The sequence below is a fragment of the Melozone crissalis genome, unplaced genomic scaffold (genome assembly GCF_028551555.1).
Source record: "Melozone crissalis strain CALT ecotype California unplaced genomic scaffold, PUWL_Pcris_2 ptg000035l_1, whole genome shotgun sequence".
Taxonomy (NCBI): domain Eukaryota; kingdom Metazoa; phylum Chordata; class Aves; order Passeriformes; family Passerellidae; genus Melozone; species Melozone crissalis.
This window is the reverse complement of record NW_026535813.1, coordinates 109607-123394: the sequence shown is the minus strand read 5'-3', so window position 1 is coordinate 123394 and position 13788 is coordinate 109607.

Below are 13788 nucleotides of genomic sequence, written 5' to 3'. Positions count from 1 at the left end.
GCTCATGGAATGGAAAAGATAATCAAGAAATTCTTCGCATTATCCTCTCTGGACAGAGATAACAGCAACAGACACCAAGATCCTAAGAGAAGAATTATTGCCTCCTTATCAGGAAAGCTCAGACTTCAAGGAACCAAGAAGGTTGATTTACAAGATTGAGGGGGAAGCTAAAATTAAGCAGAAACACCCTAGTTTGAAAGGAATGTTTGAATCGTGTATGAGATATGTGAATATGCAATAGGCTATTGCTTTTAAGGGGTAATCCTTTGTTAGCAAGGTGTGCTTTTTGGTGGAGTGCCAGGCACCTGGACGTCCATAATTCTTTGCTTTTTATTGTCTCTTATTGTCCTAATTTTCATTACTATTTTCATTACTATTGTGAAAAATACCAATCAGTTGTTTTTAAAATTTTAAAAGTTTAATAGTAATAAAACAGTTATAAAGATAGTAATAATATTGGAGTAATAAAAATTTGGACAATTAGGGTTAGGACAATACAAGACAATAAAAACGAAGAGTTACAGACGGTCCAGGTACCTTTTTCTGGGCAACATAAGCCCGAAAAAGGACCCACGTTAACAGAGGATTGACCCTTAAAAGCAATAGCCTGTTGCATATTCATACATGATGCATAAATTTCATTCAAACACAGGATTCTGTCTGGTCAGTGTCAACTTCTTCCTCTGAATTCTGACGGTGTCTTCAGGGCTGAGCGAGGCAGGAAGAAGTTAGTCTCTTCTGATAAGGGAGAAATACACTCTTTTTCTCTGAAAGATTTAGGTGTCCTGTGGCTGCTATCTCAGTGTGAGTACCTCATTCCTCTCTTAAAAAAATAACCCACATACATAGTTTCTATTTTAACTACAACACTACATTTACCATACTATTAAAATGTTAATACAGCACTACTAATCAGTAGTGCATCATGCATATAGTAAATATCTGCGTAGAGCCTTATAATATGTACTTTTCACAGAGACCAAGACAGGCACTTTGTCATTTGTATTATTCTAAGGAAACATAGGCTACTCAGAGAGCTATAAGGGTTTTAGTAGGAACCGGTCGCGAGAAGCAAAGAAGTAATAGGTTGTTTGAATTATTAGAAAAGAGAGTTTCAAGTAATTTAAGAAATCCAGCAGAAATAATTAAAGGTGAGTGTGCTCAGCCTATTTTTTCTACCCCAAGACTTTTGAATTAAGACCAAGATTTGGGATGGAGTAGAAAAATGGGGACTAAGAATGTAGCAGGAACAGGGCCTGCAAGACCTCCCTGGCAGTCAGCAGCCTAAGATAGGAAATGCCTAGTCATGATGACTGGACCTAAGAAGCCCCTCTTCCACCTTCGGACCCTTGCTTATCTCTCTGTAAGACTATAGGTCACATTCACCTCCACCCTTAACATTGGACAATTTCTAAAGCTCCTGTACCCTATATAAAGAGCTACTTTTTCCCAGTTTGGCAGAAGAGCTGTCCCTGAGAACCTTCGCAGAAGACTCCAATAAAGACATCTCTGTGGAACCTTACACAGCCTTCTCCTCTCTTTCCCTGCATCTGCCTAGGGCACTTAGCAAGCTAAAGAGCTGAAATCACAAATGAGCTGATAATCACTAAAGAGCTGATATCACCTAAGAGCTGAGCTTGCTAAGGCAGCCTGTGGCTGGGAGCTGCCTGGGAGCCTGGGCAGGCTGTGCTGAGCAGGACTGCGCTATCCAGACCTGCAACAGCCAACCAGGGATACCCCAAAACCAGGCTGAGGCACATATTATAAGAAAATGGAATTTTTAGGACGGGGGGCAACATAGTATTAAATAAAGCCTTGATGCCTGTAACAGATGATTATGTTATGGTAAAGGGGAAACTGGCCAATCTGAAAAATCATATTTCTGCAAACCATCAAAATATTCATAGATTTCTGTATATGCCCAGCTCTCCAAAGGCACTGTGGGGTAGGGATTTGTTGGAGCAGCTGGAAGCAAAGATCACATTTAAAGATGGGGAGATTATTTTTGAGGTAAAGGATCAAAAATATGTAGACATACTAAGCTTAATTTTGACAATTAGTGAGACCAAAATTGAAAATAAGAATGAAATTAATGGATCAGGTGTTTTCTGGGGTATGGGCCTCTAACATACCAAGGAGGGCAAAGAACGCACCTCTTGTGCAAGTTAAGCTTACAGAAGGAAAACAACCAGCTAGGGTCAGGCAGTAAAAGCCTGATATGCACCCAGCGGTGGCAAACCCAAACACCTTGCTAACATGTTTGACACCTGAACTAACCTGGTTTACCATTTTTGGTTTAAAGGATGCCTTCTTTTGCCTCCCTCTCCATGAAGCCAGACAGAAAATTTTTGCCTTCGAATAGGAGAATCCCAAGAGTGGGCACAAGACTCAGCTCACATCGATGATATTACCCCAGGGTTTAACAACAGCCCCAGGATATTTGGAGAACAACAACCTACAAGAGATATAGAGTCCTGGGAAGCTCCATCTGAGGAAGGACAGCTGCTGCAGTATGTAGACAACCTCCTGATAACTACCTGAACCCAAGAGACATGTGTGGATTAGATGGTAAGTCTCCTGAACTTTTTTTGGGTTTACAAGGGTATAGAGTACTTCAGAAAAAGGCTCAGATAGTGAAGCCAACAATCACCTACCTGAGTTACAAAATCAATGCTAGGCAAAGGACTCTAAGGCAAGACCAAAAAGAGGCATGCAAGTTCACCCTGGGCCAGAAGATGACTCTGCTAGGGTCCCATACAGTGTCTGCAGTGCTGGAAGTAAAAGGCGGACACTGGCTTTCCCCAAAAAGATTCCTGAAATACCAAGCCATAATAGTAGAACAAGATGATGTAGAGACTGTAGTCACTAACCTTGTGAACCCAGCTTCTTTTCTCAGTGGGATACCGGAGAACCAGTGATCCATGATTGCCTGGAAGCTATTGAGGCCACCTACTCCAATCATCCAGATTTGAAGGATACCCCCTTGATAATGCAGAAATCTGGTTCACCGATGGGAGCAGTCATGTCATCAGTGGAAAGAGACATGCTGAGTATGCTGTCACCACTTGCAGGTAATAGAGTCTGGACCGCTACCAACAAACACCTCTGCACAAAAGACAGAATTGGCAAACTCAAGGTATGCATTTGGGGTTGTGCATGCACACAAAATTATTTGGATGCACAAGAAAGAATGAAACTGTTAGAAGCTGTCCAGCTACCTGAGAATGCATATCAAGGCATGCCAGAAAATGAGCTCAGAATTGGAGGAAGGAAATGGTCTGGTGGACAGAGATGCAAAAGAAGCAGCAAAAGGTGAGATTCCCACTGAGGGAGTCCTAATTCCAGATGGCCCTTGAAGGTAAGCCGGAATAAAGACAGAAAGTTAATCCAAGATCAGGAAGGGATATATGACAAAGAGGGGTGGGCTACTATTAGCAAGAAGCTAGTAATCCCTTCCCATTTGTTGTGGTCACTAGTAAGGGAGGAGCACCAGAAAGCACACTGGGGAGTTGATACCCTGAACACCTATCCAATTGAAAGAATCATTGCCAGGAGTTTATATGCCACTATTACTCAAGTGACCCGACAGTGTGATCTTTGCCACCAGACTAACCCCAAAAATACCCCCAGACCAAAACTTAGATTGAGAGGGGCCATGGGCCTGGACAGCAGTGGCAAATTGACTTTTCAGAACTCCCAAGGAAAGGGGGGTATCGGTATTTATTGGTACTGACAGATACATTTTCAGGGTGGCCAGAAGCATTCCCCACCAGGACTGTTAAGGCTCAAGAGGTGACCAGGGTATTATTACAAAAAAAAAAAAATACCACGCTTTGGAGTTCCAGCCATGATGTCCTGAGATAGAGGATCACATTTCATTTCCAGGATAGCGCAACAAATTAGCAGCCACCTAGGCATGGATTGGGAACTTCATACTCCATACCACCCCCAATTGAGTAGCCAGGTGGAGAAAATGAACCATTTGATTAAGCAACAAATTGGCTCCAAGCTCTTCCACTGGCATTGTTGTGAATTCAAACTAAACCTAGAGCCAAAGAAAGGTTGAGTTCCTTTGAAATGCTTTATGGAAGACCATATGGAATACAAAAGAGAATGTCCACCCACATCAGAGAGGTTACATTGGCCACAAACATGGTGGCTTAAAGTAAACAGCTCAGAGGAATTGAAAAACATGTGGCTGGAACTCGGAGCAGGGAGTTAGATGGACCAGTACATAACATACAGCCTGGAGATTATGTATATGTTAAATCTCTTACAGAAAATACTTTGGAACCACAGAAGGCAGGACCATTCCAGGTGCTTCTCACCACTTTCACTGCAATTAAGATCAAGGAGCAGAGTGCCTGGATTCACCACTCTCGAGTGAAGAAGGCCCCAGGTGCCACTTGGAAAGTGACACCAGGAGATAATGAACTGAAACTAAAACTTACTCTGGTAAAATGAGTATATTGCGGCTGGGAGTAGTTAGTAATTTCATTTGCAGAATTGTTCTGTGTGTAATTGCAATTGAAGTCTTAGAATTAGAAGGTACTTGTGGAGAGTTTTTGTGCAGACGTGGCTTGAGAGAAAAAGGCCATGATCATATACAGCTGGTTAAGCAGTAAAAATGCAGCTGTAAGCAGTAAATTCTCAGCCTTCTGATTAAAAGAAAACAATAACACTGTGTCCTTGAGCAGGTAGTAAGACAACAACAGCAGGATGTGAAAACAAGTACTAGCCTCAACAGAAAACCACAAAGCATCCTGAGAATATAGCTACAAAAAAAGGAGCTGACATTTAATCTGTAGCCAATGATGAGCTTAGCTTTTGCAATATGTATGAGCTTAATTAACACTACTATGAAAGCATGTAAGCCGGATCAATAAATTTGAGACTCAATGATCATCAATAGGATGTGCTCGTCTCCCTTCACTTCCATCAGGTAACTCTATCCAAAACGATGCTGAATAGCCTTGGTCCCAAGCTTTTATTCGGTACACTGGATCCATGGGAAAACATTCTGATGTAAAAAAATTTAAACCTATCAACTGTGGTAATGCATGGAAGTCAGGTATATGGGAAGCAGGAGTAGCAAGAACAGAGACTGTGAACACTTCAAGAGATCAAAGGAAAAGAAATCAGGGTAGGACGGCGGATGGTCAAGGGGACCACCCATAAGAGACCAAATCAAATTAGTGTTTCAGCTTTTCCTACATACAGGCACCAGGAGGTTTATGATGGCCCAAGTAAATCAGGCTGTTGGAATAATTTCACATTAATACAGCCTGTAGAGTTGACCTGTCTTTGGGCTCATGATGCTATCAGACTCTCATTCCAATTTAAAATATATGCTATATCTCTTACAACAACAGAACCTCATACAACTCACACCAGTACTCAAGCAGCTCAAATCCAAGCCAGACAAACCTAAGGTCTATGAAATAGGCCCATACATAATAAGGAATATGGGTCAACAACAACTGTTGTTTAATTCAGGGTGGTCTCTCAAACGTGTCAAATTGCTGATGCAAATCAACACATCAGAAATCCAGCCAGCCTGCTCCTCTTTCCTGAGGACATCTGCCACCATTGAGTCAGAGATGACACGGAGTTGTATCAGAAGGCAAAATGGCAAAAAGCCTCACGTTTATTGAGATGTCTTCTTTTATATCCTCGTCCGGCACAGGTGGAGCTGATTGGTCATTTAATCAATACATTTCACATGATTAGCTAATTAAGAAACCACACTTTTTTAAACAACCTTACTGTAAACATCATGTAGCACACGTTAACATGATCACAGCTGCAGAGATTAAGGATTGTTTGGATTCTTTCTCTGAGCTTTCTCACACTTCCCCAGGATGATGCCTGGAAAAGTTATCTGTTTCTCTCTGTGACCAGAGAGCCACCACCACAGACATCCTTCGAGGGCTGGACAATGTGGTTACAAAGACAAATACACCTCAGGAGCAGAATAAGAAGGGATTTAACTGGGATATTAGGGACAGGATTGGGAGTTGTGAACAAAATTGACTCAGAAATATTAATGAACAAATTGGCTACTGCAACAAGTGATCTAACAAAACTAAAACAGCCCCTGCAGTCATCTTTATTAGCATTAGGAACTAGTCGGTGGCAAATTTCAAAAGTGCTACCAAAATGGGAAAAGGCCGGGGACCAAGACCACAAGTTCATAGTAGAGGCACTTAGTTGTTGGGAAGGATGAAAGTTTGACAAGAAAGTCTCACAGATAGGTATGCTTGGCAGAAAGATCTTTGAATGTAGAATCTGAAGAAGGAATAGAAATGAAAGCAAGTTTTGATATAGAAGAAAAGAATTGCTGAGCCAGTCTTACTGGATAACCAAGGAAGCAAAGGGTATGTTAGTTAGAAGGGGGCTTTTATGACTTAGAGCAAAGGATAAACCCACCTCAAACAAGAAGATGTTTTTACCAAGCAGAAAGATAGCACAGGCAAACAAGACATGTCGATGTTGCAAGTAGAAAAAAGGTCTCAGAATTTTCCAGTGCAAGGAAACTGAAAAACAACTTCTAGCTTAAACTGTAATGTACTAACTTTTAGTGATTGGAGAATAGTAACATGAATATCATAATTATAGTAGTTATGATAGGCTATAGATAAAAGTTAAGGTATAGATTGGTTCTACTGTATTAAGATGCTCAGCAAAGAAAAGTATATAATGCATTTGATACCTAAACTAAGGGTCTCCAGGCTTGCCTGCAGCTGGAGCTGACAGCTGTAGGCACAGGCTCTGTCGCCCATGACCCTGGACTGCTGTAATGTCTTGGACGTAATAAACTGAATTTTGAAGAGCTGCCTGGAGTCCCACATCCCTCATTTCGGCTCTTACTCTTAGTATAGTTCAAGATAATGTGTCCTTATCTTTCAGTTGTATACAAGCACAGTTATGGATGCAAGCAACACCAGCCTTGATCATACAGAAAGGGGGTGAAGGTGACTTTCCAGTTGAGATACGAAAGATTGTTTGGGCTAATGTGATTAATTTTGAAAGAAAGTTTCAATCTTGGCAGACTATGGTAAATTTTACCTATGATCCTGCTTCTTATGTGGCCACTGCCTTTGTGCTTACTGTATGTAATGCCACTGTTTATGTTATTCACCCCATCATTGCACTAGGATTAAACCATGAGAAAATGGTGCTTTATCACTCAGAACAGAGAATGTGGGCACAAAAGATGAAAGACGAGCATCAAACAGTAAACTGAGAATCTTGTGTTACCCGGGAACAAGTAGGATTCATCTGTGAAAGCAAAATTATTGATGCTCAAGATGTGTGTCATGACACTGGACAAAGTATTTGACACTTCGAGATTCATCCAGTTACTAATCAGAAAACTGTGCTTGTATTGAATCATTAAAACTGAAAATCACAGACAAAGACGCTCTAATTAGTTAAAGTTAGAAAGTGGTATGTTTATTATGCCAACAGGTGGCACAGTGAGGCTGTCCCCGAAATGCTTGACCGCACCGTACAAGGTTTTTGCCTTCTATTTATTTCCCAAAATAATATATATGCATAACACCAGCACCTCCCATCCCCGCTTTGTATTAAAATGAAGTTATTAGTCCTTCACGTGTGTGCAATTCTTCTCTTGAATTGGGTCGACGGTCTTGAATTGGGTCAGTGGTCCCAGGGATGAAGTCAGGAAGGTCTTCATCAGGTCTCTGTGACCCTCTGGCACAATCCAAGGCCTCCTGCTTCATGATGGATTGACACAGAGTCCAGGTGCTGGGAATTGTTCTACTGGTTTCAATATGTTCCTATAATGGTTCCCTTGCTCCACTTCTTTCTACAAATGAGCTCATAATATAACAATTACCTTTAGCTTAAGCATTTAATAATCATTAACCTATTGTTAGTGCATCTAACTTCAATATGAATTGGTTCTATCCCTCAGCTAAAATCTTAACCCTTTCAAATCATGATTCATTCCCCACTCCTTCTTCAAGGTTAGTAAATTCTTTTACTATTATATAGATTCTTCTTCATCTTGTAAAGCTGCTCGGTAGGTGTCTCTCAAAACTACCATATGCTCTTGATATTGAAGTTAAAGCTGTTACTCACTGCAACAGTCTCCAATTCCAAACAAGTACTATAATAGACAAAAACAAACTTATACCAACTAAGATAAGCAAAACAATAATTGGATGAACTAAGGTATTGAGTAAGCTGGTTGCCGTTGGAGACCACCCAAAAAGCACATCCCACCAATGAAGGGATGGGCCTTCTTCCAATCTTTTAAATACTCTCCATATAGTCTTGGTGTCATGGTGTATTGTAATCAAATTTTTCTTTCCTTCATCTTTAATTTCTTTAAAAATTCTCTTTAATTCATGATGTTTCAACAATTGGGTAACCAAAGCTAAGTTCATCCCTATAGGCACAGATAATATTTTTTGGACAGTAATCAAATATGCCTTTATATATTGGTATGATACAACAGGCGCTTGATAGGAAAAATCACATCCTTCGATTTTGACAAAGTTACAAATGCAGAAGTTAAATTGAGTTTCATTCACAGTGATCTCATCTACCATTATAGTGGGGCATGCTGTTCTGAGGCAGACACAACCTTGTCTTGCATACACAAGCAAGGTTATCTGGTTAATGGGATGCATTTCAAAATGACAAATGCTTTGCTCTGTATCCAAACAAGTATCTTTATCATCACTTACATTGCCTTCACATATAAACCCCAATCCCCAATTGTTCCCTCATTGAGCAGGGTTCTAAGTTAACAGTTCTCCACATTCCTTCGACCTTTCGTGCCCACATTCTGTGTTCAAAAGGATATAGTATGATCCCCTCGTGATTTAGCCCTAAAGGAACAATTGGATGCATCAAGCTTGCTGATGCATCGTATATGGTTAAAACAAATGCTGTTACCATACTCATCATAAGATCATAAGTAAAATTAACTAAAACCCACCAGGATTGAAGTTCTTTTTCTAAATCTGAGGCATTATCCCAAAAAACTTTACGAATTTTGGCAGGGGATATGCCTTCTTCCCCGTCCCTAATGATTGAGGCCGCCACTGATTGCATCCATAATTGTGCCTGTGTACACCCAAAAGCCAAAACAATGTTCTCACTAGCTGTGCCTAAAGTATCAATCATCAGTTGATGATCTCACTCTTCTATATTTTCCCATTCTGGTTCCACTGGCTGGTACCGAATGCCAACAAGGAGAATTGCAAAGGTTGTTGCAATTTAACCATATCACTGCCAAGTTCTGTCAATTTATTCATTAATACTTCTGAATCTATTTTATTTAGATCTCCTAGTCCCATTCCTAATAATCCAGTAAGGTCTTTCTTCTGTCTGGACATATAAGGCATATGCTTCTGCAGCCAGGTAGTCGAGTCCATAAAAGAGGTCCTTAAAAATGGAGCACACTCAGGCCGAATAGCAAAGGCATTCACTTGCATTGCCATCTCTACCCGTTTTAATGACCACTTTGGATTAATCAGGAATTTTTTAATTCCAGCCTTTTTAACAGCATACGGTCCAATTTTGGTAATTATGGGAACAATGGGTTCTAAAGTGATTTAAGTAGTCGTGGTTTCTCTCAGTGTTGGCACTGGTTGAATTATTTTACCCTTTTCAATTCGCGAAACAGTACAAAATTGAGTTATATTATAATCAGTCTTAGAATACTTGGTTGCACAACCTTCTATTTTGAGTCTAAACTCTGGGCAATTGGCTAAGCATTTGTCACAGCATTCAGAACCAATTCAAATAGGTTTCATGGTTTTTTGATAAAATTTATGAAACCCATCCTGGACAAATGCATATTCACACCCCTGAACATTTCTTCCTTCCCACACAGTTGCATTTGTAACTTTTAACATCTCATCCAGAGACTTACGGGAGTCAGAGTCATAAGCTTTCCCTTGGCTCTTATATATACCAGTCAAATTATATGCAAGTGGTACTGCATTAGCTGTGGCTATAGTGATAATCACAAATACCACAACTCTCCAGGCTACACCTACTTGAGTATCCATTATAACTACAAACTTTTTTATTCTTAAACTATGCTTATCATTTCACCCACACTCTATTTATTTTCCCGAGAAAGTTTTCATTTCAGTTCATTGTCATCCGGAATAACTTTCCAGAGTCCCTCGAGAGCCTTCTTCACTTGGGAATGATGGATCCAGACACTTAGTTCCTTAATCTTGAGTGCAGTAAAGGTGGTGAGAAGCACTTGGAATGGTCCTTCCCACTGAGGTTCCAGAGTCTTCTCTGCAAAAGACTTTATATATACATAATCCCCAGGCTGTACATCATGTACTGGTCCATCTAATTCTCTGCTTTGAGCCCCAGCCATATATTTCTCAATTTCTCTAAGTTGTTTGTTTAGGGCCACCACATATTTGTGTAGGGTTTCTTCCCCTACTTGAGTGGGTGTTGTCTCTTCTTGAATTCTATATGGCATTCCACACAGTATTTCAAAGGGACTCAATTTTTCTTTTACTCTTGGTTTGGCCTGGATTTGTAATAGTGCTAATAGAAGAGCCTGAGGCCAAGGTAACTTCGCCTCTTGTCCCAGTCTTATTATTTTCTGCTTAATCAAGAGATTAATTTTCTCCACTTGACTGCTTGACTGAGGTTGATATGGAGTATGAAGTTCCCAGTCTATGCCTAAATGGTGACTAATTTGCTGTAAAATTTTTGAAATAAAATGTGGCCTTCTATCTGAAGACATTGTCACTGGGACTCCAAAACGCGGTATTATTTCTTGTAACAATGCTTTGGCTACCTGCCGCGCTTTAGCAGTTCTCATAGGGAAAGCTTCTGGCCACCCTGAAAAGGTATCTGTTAACACCAATAGGTATCGGTACGCCCCTTTCCTTGGTAATTCTGAAAAATCAATTTGCCATTGCTGTCCAGGTCCATATCCTTTTCCAATTTGCCCAAGTTTTGGTTTAGGAATATTTTTGGGATTATTTTGGAGGCAAAGGCTACATTGACGAGTCACCTGAATCACTATACTTTGCAAGTTTCTGGCTATGATTCTGTCTTTCAAGTAATTATACAAGGCATCTATTCTCCAATGTGTTTTCTCATGTTCATCTTTCACTAATGACCATAGCATGTAAGAGGAGATCACAAGCCTTCCTTTCCCTTCATCTGTAACAGCCCATCCCTCTTGATTATAACTTCCATTTTCTTTTTCAATAAGTCTTTTTTCTTTTTGACTGTACCTTGGCTTACCTTCAATAGAAATTTGTCCATCTGGGATTAAGGCTGCCTCAACTGTCTCAACAATTACCTCACCTTTAGCTGCTTCTTTTGCCTTTCTGTCCGTGTCATGATCAATCCGCTAGTACAAGCGTGGGTCGTGATGGTTCATTTTACTGATCTCGGAGTGCAAAAGACACACAGCAGGGGACTTTCAGTATTAATCAAAACAAATGCACCTTTTATTGAGTGCCCACAGCAAATGCTATAGAAGGATTAGAAAGGAGATAAAGGATAGAGAGAGAGAGAGAGAAAGAGGGGGGGAATAGCTACCAACAGAAAGATGAAATCTTCGTGGTCCAGCCAATAAATCTGTCTTGTCACGTCAGGGTGAATCACAAAGTCTTTGGTTAACTCAGGGGTCTTTTATAGCCTTATGTCGATGGAACAGGTACAGGGCAGTGGAGAATATGTCCATTGAGAACCAGTACAGACAGTCCAGTTCCGAACAGGACAAACCAGGCTCAGCAGTGGTTCCCATGGGAAACCAGTCTTGGTCCACACACCTGCAGGCAATACTTGGAAGACATCTCACTTCAGTCAGGCCAGTGCCCCTGTGTTAGAATTTTAAGGGTCTCAGTCTCAGTCCTTGGGAGGGGGCTTCAATCTCCGTCCTTTACAGCAGTCGTGAGGCAGATGAGGGATCTTCCTTGGGGGATCACCAAAGTTAAAGTGAGTGGCATCTGGCCAAGAGGTGGGGAAATTCATGGGCTATTGTGATGAGCGGGGATTATGAAGCAGGTGTAAGCATACAGAGCAAGCCACTAATTGCCAGTCCCTGCTTGAAGCAGTGTACCGTGGTAGCACAGCAAGTACACCTGCAAACAATCACTTGGCAAGCATCCACCTCAACCAGGCCAGAATTCCAATTGGGTCTTAGTCTCTGTCCTTGCAACGGTCATGAGGCAAACGAGGGAAACTTCAGACCATCTCTTACAGTCCGCCAGCTCATTTCCTTTCTCTAATTCAGAGCTTACTTTTTGGTGTGCCTTGATGTGCATGACGGCTACCTTTTCAGGTAGCTGAACTGCCTCCAACAGTTTTATTATCTCTTGTGCATGTTTAATGTTTTTTCCTTGTGAGTTCAACAGTCCTCTTTCCTTCTAGATGGCTCCATGTGCATAGACTACCCCAAATGCACATCTCAAGTCTGTCTAAGTTTTGATTTTCATTTCTTTTGCCAGCTCTAAAGCCTGGGTTAAGGCAATTATTTTAGCCTTCTGTGCCAAGGTGTTGGTTGGTAATGATCCAGACTCTATTATGTCTCGGCTTGTGCTAACCGCATGCCCAGCATGCCTTTTTTCACTGATGACATAGCTACTTCCATCAGTAAACCAGGTCTCAGTGTCCTCGAGAGGGGTGTCCTTCAGATCTGGGTGACTGGAGTAGATAGCTTTGATAGTCTCCAGGTAATCATGGATCACCGGTTCTCCCATATTACCACTGAGGAAATGCAGCGGTGCGGCGGTGGTGTTAGTGTCAATCGCCCAGGCTAGCCGGCCAACAACCGCTAGCAGCACAGGGGGCACTTGTCCCGATAGCTGGCTTCGGGAGAGCGCCTCAAGCAGGCACCTAGTGCTATGGCTGTAGGTGCTTCCAGGTGCTGACGAGACCCGGAATCGCTGCGATGAACAGGAATAAAGAGCGCTCTCCGTTTTGGGGCAAAGTCTGGCTTTAATGGTGTCCAGGGGAGCCAACAAAATGAAGAGGATTTGACAGTTGATACACATGGTTATAAAGGGAGTGGGTGGGAGGGGTGGAACCAATACAGAGACCAATGGGAATCCAGAGGGGAAAGGGGTACAAGAGATTGACATACACAGGAGATCAATGGGTACAGCTTAAAGGAGGGACCCCAGTCCCTGGCTCAATCACTTCAAACCCTGGAGAGAAGCTTCTGGAGAAAAGGGAGTGAGCAGGGAGTGACTGGCAGGGCCCTGGGGAGGAGTAGGGGAAAGGATACATTGAGCTGTCAGGGTAACCTGGGAGGAGTAGAACTGGATACATTTGGCACCATGGGGACCAGAAAGACTGACATTTAACTGGGAGAGGAGAGAGAACCTGGGCAGAACCGTTACAACATGGGGGGGAACAGAGCATTCCAACTTCAAACAAAGGGAGAACAAATCAAGCAAAGGGAGAGTAAAACAAACACACCACAACAAGGAAAGAAGCTGGGTTCGCAATGTTAGTTACCACATTTCTACATCATCTTGTTCCAGCATTATGGCTTGGTATTTCAAGAATCTCTGTGCGGAGAGCCAATGTCCCCCCTTTACTTCCAGCACAGCAGACACTGTGTGGGAGATTAGCACAGTCATCTTCTGGCTCAGGGTGAACTTCTGTGCTTCCTGGATGTTCACTGCCACTGACGCAACAGGTATGAGACATCCTGGCCATCCCTTAGGCACTGCATCCAGCTGCTTAGAGAGGTAGGTGACTGGAAGTCCCAGGGTTGGAGCTGACATGAGGGCCTTCTTCAGTTGGCCGAACGCTCAT